A 12,669-nucleotide genomic window follows, 5' to 3' on the forward strand; every position below is an offset into this window, starting at 1 on the left:
CCCAGCAATCCCACTACTGGGCAAATACCCAGAGAAAACCATAATTCAAAAAGACACATGCACCCCAATGTTCATTGCAGCACTATTTACAATAGCCAGGTCATGGAAGCAACTTAAATGCCCATCGACAGACGAATGGTAAAGAAGTTGTGGTACATATATACAATGGAATATTACTCAGCCATAAAAAGGAACGAAATTGGGTCATTTGTTGAGACGTGGATGGATCTAGAGACTGTCATACAGAGTGAAGTAAGTCAGAAAGAGAAAAACAAATATTGTATATTAACGCATATATGTGGAACTTAGAAAAATGGTACAGATGCACCGGTTTGCAGGGCAGAAATTGAGACACAGATGTAGAAAACAAACGTATGGACACCAAGGGGGGAAAGCGGCGGGGGGTGGGGGTGGAGGTGTGATGAATTGGGCGATTGCGATTGATATGTATACACTGATGTGTATAAAAGTGATGACTAATAAGAACCTGCTGTATAAAAAAAATAAAAATTAAAAAAAAAAGGAGAATAATTTTCTTAATTAATGTTCTTTTCTTTGAAGCCATAAAGGGCACAGGACCCCTATACGTTTCCCAATTATCGGTGCACACTGTTTTTCTCAAGAAGCACATATTTAACCAAGTGTCAGGAAATTAATGGAGCAATTTCCATCTACATCCCATGAATAGCATGTGCATCAGAGGCAAGAAAATCATGGATAGGAAGCCTTCATGAGAGGGTATCACCAGCATGGGTGCACCCTGGCTGTGACCTGACTGACTGTAGAAAAGAAAGCAGTAAAAATGTTTGGAGTACCTGGAATGGAAACACAGCCCTGGGGCTGCAGAGAAACAAAACAGAGGTGGAAATAATAGAGCAAGTCTGGTCACTCCCCTGTGCTCTGTACATTTCCTGGCTTCCTAGGTTGAATAAATCTGTAGTGTGGATCTGGGTTGAGCTAAAAGGATTTCAGGAATTTTTATGAAGTAGAGCATTTGCAAGCCTGTGATATTTATTTGCATGAGATGATCTGAATAGGGGAGGGGGTGGGTGGAGAACATCTGCCAGAGAAGCTTGTGCTCAGGTGCATGGGGAAGGAGAGAGAGAGAGCATGTATCTGTCACCAGGTGGACAGAGGTCAGAGCCCAGAGGACAGAAGAAGTGCAAGGGCAAGAGCCAGCAAGACCTGGGTTACCCTTCCTGATGAAGCCTGGGTAACACCCTCACCCCATCCTCAAAACTTTGTGATTTAATATAGGCAAAGGTGAGATCCACTTTTTTAGGACAACCTAAAAATGGCCAGTTAAGCTTTTTAAAAACTAAAATAAGTAAATGAGGAAACTGGGCTTAGTGAAAAATAAGTCTAAAAATTATAATGTGAAAGCAGAATTGATACTCATATTCAGTAGAAGTAGAATACCCATTTGGTTCTGAGCACCCTAGTGATCAATGCAAAGGGAGAAACAGGATCTGTTGCATAAAGATGTACAGTGCAGATAGGAGAAACATCAACTAGTAACTCAGAAGTACAACAAATTCTTCATTCCAGAAGCCCCATACCTTAATATTTTCAGGAGACACAAAAGGAAGCTTTTCACTCCTATGAAGTAGGGGTGTATATGTCTAATAGATTCCTATATTCTGATGGAAGAATTAGGTTTTTCCTATTTCACGTAACATATGTAAGAGAAATGTGATTTCTCCAAGTAAACTGCCCTTAAATCATGTATCTAGCTATGAAAATAAAACAAGAAAAGTGAACACAATGGATGTGACTCCACCCCTAATGAAATAAATAGGCATTAAGGTGACCCCAGAATTTTGTTTCAGTTGACTGATTTGTCAAATGCCGTTTTGACACAATATCACTGGGAGAAATAAAGAAAACATTAATATTCACTGCACAAAGACTAGCATATTCAAAGATTGCTATTTTCAATTGGATAAAGATCACTAGGAAGGGAATCGGCCTTCATGAGCCAAATATGCTTAACAACCACTTCGTTGAAATCTGCTGATGCTGCAACTCTTTTTGAGAAATGGGACTTATAACAACAAGCCATGGATAGCAACAAGATTACTGCATCAAAAAGTGGCCCTTATTTCGTCTAGTTTTTAAATAGTTTGAAGTGAAGTCAGCATGATGGTGAGATAGGAGTTTCCACCACTGGTCCCCTCACAGAAACATCAATTTGAACAACTAACCACTCACAAAAATACCTTCACAAGAGCGAAGGATTCCAGGTGAGAGATTACAGCACCTGGATGGAGCACGGAAATAAGAAAAGATGCAATGAAGAGGGTAGGAAGGACAGTTTCACATTACACCCTTCACCCCACCCGAAGCCCAGGCAGCACGGTAGAGTGACAGAATGAAGTGAATGTCATGGTGGACCCCAAAACCTGGCCTGCCCTAGTGACCAACAATTTGGCGCCTACAAGAGAGTCACGTTAGCTTTAATGACACACATAGGCTGAAAGTGAAGGGATGGAAAAAGATATTCCATGTAAATGATAACCAAAAGGGAGAGAAATGACTATACTTATGTCAGACAAAATAGACTTTAAGTCATAAACTCTCAAAAAAGACAAATAACGGCACTATACAACAACAACGGGGTCAATTCATCAAGGGGATATAACAATTGTAAATATATATGCACCCCAATATAGGAGAACAAAAATATATAAAGCAAATATTAATAGGACTGAAGGAAGAAATAGACAGCAATACAATAATTGTACCTCTACTTTCAATAACAGATAGATCATCTAGTCAGAAAATCAATAAGGAAACAGTGGACTTGAACAATAATATAAACCAAATAGATCTAACATACACACACAGAACATTCTATCCAACAGCAACAGAAGACAAATTTTTTTCAAGTCTGCATGAAACATTCTCCAGGAGAGATCATATGTTAGGCCACAAAACAAGTCTTAAAAATTTAAGATTGAAACCATAACAAGTATCTTTTCTGACTACAGTTCAAATGGAAGTTGACCTAAATATAAAAGCTAAAACCATAGAATGTCTACTAAAAAACATAGGAAAATACCTTTTGTGACCTTGGACCATTAAAATATTTTTAGACAAGACAACAAGGACTAACCGTAAAATTTTTAAAATTGATAACTTGAATTTAATCACAAGTAAACATTTTTGCTCATCAAAAGATATCATTAAGAAAATGAATAGACAAGCCATAGACTGAGGATAAAAATAATCTTAACACATTGATCTGACAAAGTACTGGTATCAGAATATATAAAGAATTATACAAGTGGGAAAACGTCTTAAAGCCACTTGACAGGAGAAGGTATATGAATGGCCAATGAGTGCATGAAAATGTGTCCAACATCTTTAGTCATAAGAGAAATGCAAAATAAAACTACAAGACACCATTTCACGTCCATTAGAATGCTAAAAAGACTGGCAACACCAAACATTAGTGGTGATAGGAAGTGACTAACACTCTCTTCATTGCTACCACTTTATACTTATTTATTTATTTATTTAGTTTTGGCCACATTGGGTCTTCATTGTTGCTCACGGGCTTTCTCTAGTTGCAGCGAGTGGGGGCTACTCTTTGCTGCAGTGCACGGGCTTCTCATTGTGGTGGCTTCTCTTGTTGCGGAGCACGGGCTCTAGGCACGCGGGCTTCAGTAGTTGTGGCTCGCGGGCTCTAGAGCACAGGGTCAGTAGTTGTGGCACACAGGCTTACTTGCTCTGCGGCATGTGGGATCTTCCCAGACCAGGGCTTGAACCCGTGTCCCCTGCATTGGCAGGCGGATTCTTAACCACTGCGCCACCAGGGAATTCCCTACTGCCACTTTAGAGAACCGTTTGGCAATTTATTATAACTTAAATATACATTTACTCTTTGATTCAGCAAGTATGTATGGGGGGAGGGAAAGAGAGGGGGAGAGAGAGAGAGATACAAGAGTGTTTACAGCAGCCAAAAACTGGAAATAACCAAAGTGTCAATCAATCAACAGGAGCATGGATAAACAAAATGTGGTATATCCATACAATGGAAAACTACTCATTATTTAATAAAGGGAACTACTGATATACTCAACTAAATGGAAGAATTTCAAAAACATTATGGTAAGTAAATAAATCTAGACACAACAGGTTGTATAATCTATACAATTTACATGAAATTTAAGAACCAGCAAAACGAATCTATGGTAATAGACATCATAACAATAGCTGCTCCTGGAGGTGAGAGAGAACTGACTGGAAAGGGGCATGAGAACACTTTCTCTGGTGATAGAAATGATTTATGTCGTTTTGGGTAGGTGTATAAAATTGTCAAAACTCAGTAAAACAACACTTAAGATCTATGCATTTTATTTATGTTAATTATACCTTAAATTGTATTACATAAATTATACCTTAAGAATGCTGGTTTTAAAAAAAATCAACCAATAGGATGTACCTATTCTTTTTCTCAGAAAATTATTCTCACTCTGTTCTGATCTGATCTTTATTTTGACGATAAGGCACAATTCATTGCTTTCTAAATTCTGCATTAACCTCTGACGAAAATTATTACAAATCTGACCTAACACAAAGAAATACTAATAGCATGATAAATATGAGATGTGAGGTACTTATTTTTGCATCTGTGCATAGGTAGTTGAAATAAGGATCTGATGTGATGCAAGGAGAAGGGAGAAAAATCTTTCATCAAACGTCCAGCATGTGCATGCACATAACGGCTGGACACAAACATGGCTGGGATGCTGCTTTACACCATGTGCTCCACTCTTTCTTTGGTGACTCCCAAAGCAGTCCTTCTGTAATCTCCTCCCCCTGAATCTGAGCTGGCCCAGTGACCTGCTTTAACCAATACAATAAGGCAGAAGCCCTGGCAGCTTTTGCTTTTGCACTCTTGGGAGCCCTGAGCTGCCATGTCAGAAGTCTGGCTACTCTACTGGAAACACCATATACAGAGGCAATTTGAAGACACCACGTGGAGAGGGAGAGGTCATGAGATTACACGGAGAAGAGGTGAGGAACCTAGCCAACAGGAAAAACAGGCACTAAACATATAACCCCAGCAGAGTCATTCAGGCCCTCACCATTGGAGACTTCCACTTGGAGGCATGAGATATGCCACGATAAACAGGTAAAATATCACTGGGACAAAGCATGGTACAAGAAGAGAACAGCCTAAAAAGTTAGCTATTTCTGCCAGCTTGATCATGAAATGTAAGCCATACTAACTTCTTTAAAAGTTATTTTTAGTCTCTACCTCTATATCAAGATTCTCCATATGGTTTTCAGCTAAGCTATGAAGTTGAGATTGCCTTAAGTAATCCCAAATGATTTTCTAGATGAGGAAGGTGTTCCTTAAAAAAATTATATTTATATGTTACACAATTATACAATTTTATATATACATATATATCAAATTAAACTATAGATTCATTTGTGCAATTCTGCAGCTGGCTTCAATCTACATCTGCTACGCCAGCTGCACCATCTGTATGTGGTGCTGTTTTGAGAGCCACACTTAAGTCACAAATATAGGATGCATTAAGTCTTGCAGTGACTGGATTGTCTGGACTTCACTGTACTTGACTTACTAGTGATGGTTGAAGTTGTTTAGAGGGTAACAAAACTATCAGCTGCCCCCTCTTTTCTCTTTTGCCAATGTCTCCATTTCCTTATCTAGGAATTTTAATGGTACCTGACTCATAATATTTTAATGAGGATTAAATAAGATAACGTATAAAACGCATAAAACAATGACTGGCATGAAGCAATCAATAATAAATTTTATTATAATTTTTTCTGTATGTGCCATATAATTAATTAATTAACAAAAAAACTTATCAGTTTTATCTTAAAGTATCGAGCAGAATTCTAATTATCCTGGGGATAATAAGGATGCTAAAACACTAGCTAACTTGTCACAAAGACCTCCTTAGATGTTTCGATTACTTTATACAATTTGGTATGCCTTGAAAAGATAATCAACACTAGTATTTTAAGGCTGTCCAAGGCTCACTTTCACTCTCTTGAGTCAGAAATCCTATTGGATTAATGAAGCCTGAATTCTTAAGAAAATAGTAAGATAGTTAAGATAGATACTAAGACATTAAGAAGAGCCAATACATCTGTTAGAAACCTTCAAACTAAAAGTAGCAGAAACTGACACCAGTTCTCTCAAGTCAAAAGGGAAATTACTGGAAGGATATTGGGAATTCACATTATTGGTGGGATGCTGGCGGGGGGGGGGGGCCAAACTTGTTGACTAGGAGCCAACACCAAGACAGCGCTGAAGTGAGGAAACAGGGCGCTTTTAGCAGAAACAGCTGCCCCTGCTGCTGTGAATCCTGCCAAACTGTCCCTATGCATATGGCAGTCACTGAAGATTCAGGGTCCTGAGTTGGAATGTTTAATTAACTAAGCCCTGGTCATATGACCAAGTCCTGGCTCCAAGAAGAAGAGGAGAGGGACAAATTAACCATTAACTATCATTGGAGGTAGCAGCCTGTGTTCCACTGAGACTCATGGTGGATTATCCCAGAAGGGAGGGAAAGTTTAGAAGGTGGACAGCCGTAGAAATGCTGACAGTCCACTACACCTCTGAATTGTCGGACATAGCAACATGAGACTGGTCGCTTATAACCAGTTGTTCAAAAATTTTGGTTTTACCAGGTGGTTGTCAGTTCAATGATCTTTGAGGGCAAAACATACCTTACTTAGCCAAATTCACATTCCTTCAGCCTTAAATGCACTCTGCCTTTTAAGCAGTTAGCCTTAAAAACTTTGTCTTCCTGGCACAATAGTTTGAGTCAATTCAGAGATTATATAGACAAATAGCAACAGATTGTAAAAAGATTTAAAATAACTTATTACATAGTAAGACAAATTGGTTACTTATAAATATATTTGACACACACATCAGTACACACACACACACTATACAGCCAGGCTATCTCCTACTACAATAGCCATTTTCATACGGCTTTAGTAACTTTTCCATCTATATTAGTTTTCTGTGGCTGTTGTGACATATTATAGACTTGGTGACTTAAAACAACAGAAATTTTTTCTCTCACAGTTCTGGAGGACTGAAGTCTGAATCAAGGTGTCCGCAGGGCCACACTCCCTCTGAAGAATCTAGGGGAGAATGCATGCCTTGCCTCTTCCAGGCTCTGGTGGTTCTAGGCATTCCGTGGCTTGGGAAAGCATCACTGCAATCTCTGCCTCCATGATCACACTGTTTCCTTGATCCACATGTCCTTTCCTCTGTGTCTGTGTTATCTCCCTTTGCCTCACTCTTTTAAAGCTACTTTGACGGCATTTAGGGCCCACCCAGATAATCCAGGGCAATCCCCTCTTCCCAAAATTCTTAATTTGATTACATCTGCAAAACCCTCTTTCCAAAGTTTAAGGTAAGGTTTATAAATTCCAGGGTTTTAGACTTGCTATCTTTGGGTGGCCATTATTCAACTTAGAACACCACCATAATCTGTCGCTAAATAGTATTGTTTAAATTTCCATTTACTCAACATTTTATACGAATACCAAAGACAAAAGTGCCCAGTAAAATAAGAATGACACATTTGGCTTAAGGGGAAATTGGGTTCAAGGAAATGATGAACAGTAGCGTTTTAAATTCTGCTTGAAAACAGAGTGGCTAGATCATGTTGAGCCGCACAGTGTTGATGGTCTCTAGATCACAGATTTGGTTCCAGTAGACACATTCAAACACGGATTAAAGTTGCCTAGGGACAGTCATTTGTGTACCTAGTATTCACCAAGTACCCACTATGAGCAGATTATTATTATGGGGTGGGAGAGACGGTACAACAAAAAAGAACAAAAGAAAATGTCAATGAAAATACCAAGCGCATTTGATTTTTTAAACTGTTGTAAAAAAAAATTAATACACAGAAACCTCAATTGAACAGAGTTGGGCAACCAGAAGGGGGCGCTCTCATGCTCTGAAACGACAGCAGAGCCAACAGGAAGAAGGAAGACTCCTTTCCTGACAAGGACTCAGCCAATGAAAAGCCACGGACTCTTTGTTTACTACAGCCCTCCCAACTTCCTTTTCCTCTCTGTAAAAGCATCCTCCTTCCTTTGCTGTGGCGGGGACTTGAACAAAGCTTGCCATGGTTTCAGACCCAGAATTGCAATTCTCTGCTGATCCCAAGTAAACCTACCTTTCCTGGAGAAATATCTGTGAGTCTATTTATTTCAGGTCAACACTGTCAATCAAAGAAAAATAAAGTCACGTAGAATATTTTGAAATAAAAAACATTATACAAAAATTCTATGTAAGTAAAACAAAATATATACCATACACATAAAATATAAAACCCTGGCTTTTTTAATATAAAAGTTTACTCTATGTAGGTGTTCATTTATAAAAATAATACACGTTACTGAAAACTTAGGAAGCATGAATTTGGAAGTCTTAGCTGGACTGTCTCCACAGCAATGCACAGACTCACCAAGTAAGTTATACCAATAAATATAAATAGGCTTAACAAACTATTTATCTTTTCCCACATAGTTTAATAAAGTAAAATCCAAGCTTATGCTGTATTCAAGAGACACCTCTAAAACAAGGCTAAAAATAGAGAAATAGGCAAAAGAGACTAGGCAATTGCAAACAAAAGTAAAGCAGGGCTGTGAGCATAATATCTAACAAGATGAATTCAGGTCCCAAAGCATTGAACAAAGACAAAGAAGGACACTTTGTAACATTAAGTTCACAATTTATAATGAAAATATAGCAGTTTTGAATATCTCTATACCAAATAACATAGTGGCCACCTTCATAAAGCAGAAACGTGAGAAGATGCAGGGACAAATTGACACATATATTAATAATACATCATTATTAGTCCAAGACAAAATAAAAATAAATATACATAAGTATAGAAAAGTCCTAAATAACATACTCAGTAAGGTAGATACTTATATATATGAATATATATCAAAATCTGTACCCTGATATTAAAGAATCTATCTTCTTTTCAAGAAACATGAAACAGTCGAGGAAACTGACTACATATTATGTCAAAAAGAACACCTCAAAAAGTTGTATAAAGTAGGAAAATACAAACAATATTTCCTTGATCACAATATGGTAAAATTAGAAGCCAATAAACAAGTTTTTAAAGCCAAAAATGTCATTTTAACAGGAAAATTTTAAAAACCACTTATTAAACACACAACTTAGGTAAGAGCAAAAAGACAAGCCCAAATCGCCAAATTTCTTTAAAAATTATAATAAAAACAGGATGTATAGGATACAACTAAATCAGTGATTGGTGGAAAATTTAGAGCTTATACTAAGAAAAATAAAGAATAAATATACTGCATTAAATATGCACTTCAAAAGCTATAAAAATAGCAACAGAGAAAACTGAAAGAGGAAATGCAATAATACAGATAAGGCACAAATAATGGTTTAGAAACAAAATGAAATAATAGAACTAACAAATTAAAAAGCTGGTTCTTAAAAATTAATCAACAAAATAAATGAGGCCACTAGATAACTAATCAAAAAAAGAAAAAGAAAACACAAATACACAACATAGAAATGAAAAGGGAAAAATAACTTGGAAACAAAGGCTATATTAAGAAAAAAGAAAACACTGAAAGATTACTTAGTACACGTCTTTACAAATAAATTTGAAAACTTGAATAGCTATCCTAGGAAAATATATTTTACCAAATTTGGCCTCTACTGAGATAGAAAATATAAACTGAAATTTAAAACTTATCAAAGAACTATCCCCAAAACAAGCACCAGGTCTAGGTGGTTTCAGAGGGGAATTCTATCAAATCTTCAAAGATCAAATAATCCCAACCCTATTAAACTGTTCTAAAAGAAGAAAAACTTCCAATGTATTCTTGTAAAATATAACATTAATTCCAAAACCTGAATTACATTGCAAAGGAAAGAAAACTTCAGACATATCTCACTTATGAACATCAATGCAAAATTATAATTAAAATATCAGCAAATAGAATCCAAAAGCTCAGTTTTTAAAAAAGAACAATACATCTCCATGTGGTTTATTCCAGGAATACAATGAAGATTTAATATTAGGAAACCGTTAGCATAATTCACCATATTAGAAGATCTAAGAAGTAAAATCATACAATCATCTCCATATATTCTAAAAAGCCTTGAACAAAATTTAGCATCAATTCTTGATTTAATATTTAATCAAGTATTTAAATAGGAAATGATGAATACTTCCTTATCACAATTTATATGTATAAATATAAATATACACATATGCTTAGCTTCCAAATCAGCATCTGATAAGAGGAGAAACAGTACGGGCATTCTCACTGAAGTCAAGTTTAAGGCTTGGTTATCCATTATCTCCACCACTTATTACATTGGAGGTATTAGCAAACATAATTAGAAAAGAAAAAACAGTTAAAAACATAAGAATTGGAAAGGAAGAGGTAAAATTATCTCTATTTGCTGATGATAGAATACCTAGAAAACCTAAAAAAAACAAAAGTAAAACTAATATAAACAATATGAGAATTCAATGAGGTAGTGGAAAATAAAATCAACATACAAAAATCAATACAAAAGAAAAAGAAACCAAGATTAAATACTTGGGTGTAAACCAAGATTAAATACTTGCAAACTAGAAATTTGCAACACTTACATGAATAAAATTTTAAAACCGTCTTGAAAGACTGAAAAATTCAAGAGTAAACTTGAACAAATGGCATGATATCCCTTGTTCTTGGTCAATTCAACATCATAAAAATGTCAGTTCTCTCCAAGCTAATATATACATTTAACCTGAAACAAATAAAAATAACAAACGGAAGTTTGGATTAAAATAAGGTCTACGCAAGGTAATTGATTGATGTCTTTTAAATCTCTTTCCATTTATAGCCCCTCTTAAGTCTCTCTCCCTCTCCCTCCTCCTCCCACTGGGACCCTCCCCCCCTCCACCCCCATGTGGTCTCTCCAGCAAGACAGACCTCGTTATGTGATGGCTCAGTGCTCCAAGAACAAGGAGGAAGAAGCAAGATCTTTAAGATGCAGCCTTGCAAGCCGAGTGTCACTTCTGACACGTACTATTAATCACAGTCAGTCACAGGGCCAGCCCAGATTCAAGGAACAGGGAAATAGACTCTATCGCATTATGAAAAACTGGCAAAGTAACACAGTAAAAAAGCATGTGGAAAAAAAAAAAAGCATGTGGAATGGGAACTACTGTAACACCATCTTTGCAAACACAGTCTACCATAAAATGCAAATTAAAACTACAAAAAACATTTCTCATCCATCAAATTGCAAAGATCTAAAAGTTGATGGCGGCAGACTAAAGAAATAGGCAATCTCATACACTGCAAGTGGAAGTATAATAGAATGTGGTATAGGACCTACAAAGGGGAATTTGGCAATGATTACCCTTGGACACAGCAATCAATCACAATCCTACTTCTACCTGCATGAATAGAATATGTACACATGCTGGTTGTGTTAACTTCGCTTTTCTTTCCCTGGGCACAGAAGAGTAAGCAGTAGGGAAGCTATGTTTTTCTTTCTTTTAAAATAATTAAAAGCATCATCAACTGATATGCTGAGCATTGTGGCTGGTCTTATATTCCATCTGATAAGCTGAGGATCTCAGAGTATAACTGATAAAGTCTGATTTTGAAAACTTGATATTCTGCATATTTACGTAGATGAACTTCAGCTTCCAAGTAATTCATAAATTAATATGTAATGAAATCATTTGCCTGGATATTTCTTATGCTTTCCTATTAATCTCCTGAAGACTCTATATTGTTGTACCTCACACTCCAAAATTAAGGACATACCAGGACTATTTTCACATATACATATATCCCATGTACACCTGAACATAAGCAGGTTTATACCTCTATAATTATCCCTCAGAAAAGTCCTCTTTGAGGTCCAAGCCAAGCAAAATCTCTTTACAAGAAGCACTCTCAATTACTTATTTGAATTGCAGGTAATATTTGGGAAAATCACATTAGACTGAAGCCACTTCTATCAATGTCACTTTCAGAGGGCTAAAAAAGGAAGAGGTAAAGAAATATAACAACGATTTAGTTATTATTCTTGGAGATGTATCTCAAAAATAAGCATGGGATGTATATACAACAAGCATTTTAAAGATAATTTTTAAGAACAATATAAATGGTTATATAATGTGGAAATCAATTACCTACAGGATGCATAAAAGAAATTGCTAACTTGATGTTTGTTTATACAATGAGTAATTTGAAGCATGAGATTTCTTATAATATCATACCGGTGTAAAACATTACTATCTTTCAAAAAACATTACTTTCTCTCAAATAAATTCAGGCAACAAGCTGACAAGCTTTGGAAAATTGGTAGGCATCTCAAAATGCCAAAGATAAATGTAAAAATAATAAATAGAACTTATGAGTGGAAAAAACTTAATATATCATTTCATATAATTAAAATATGCATATATAACATTTCATCTCTAAACTATGATCTATAGAGTCAAATCCAAACAAACTTTTTTTTTTTACAATTACCATATAGCATAGTTTAGGCAACATCCTCACCACCCCTCTTCAAATAAACTACACTAGACCAAAGATTCTGAGCCTCAGCACCGCTGACTGACAGTTGAGGCCGGATAATTG

This window comes from Balaenoptera musculus, chromosome 12, assembly GCF_009873245.2.
Source record: "Balaenoptera musculus isolate JJ_BM4_2016_0621 chromosome 12, mBalMus1.pri.v3, whole genome shotgun sequence".
Taxonomy (NCBI): Eukaryota; Metazoa; Chordata; class Mammalia; order Artiodactyla; family Balaenopteridae; genus Balaenoptera; species Balaenoptera musculus.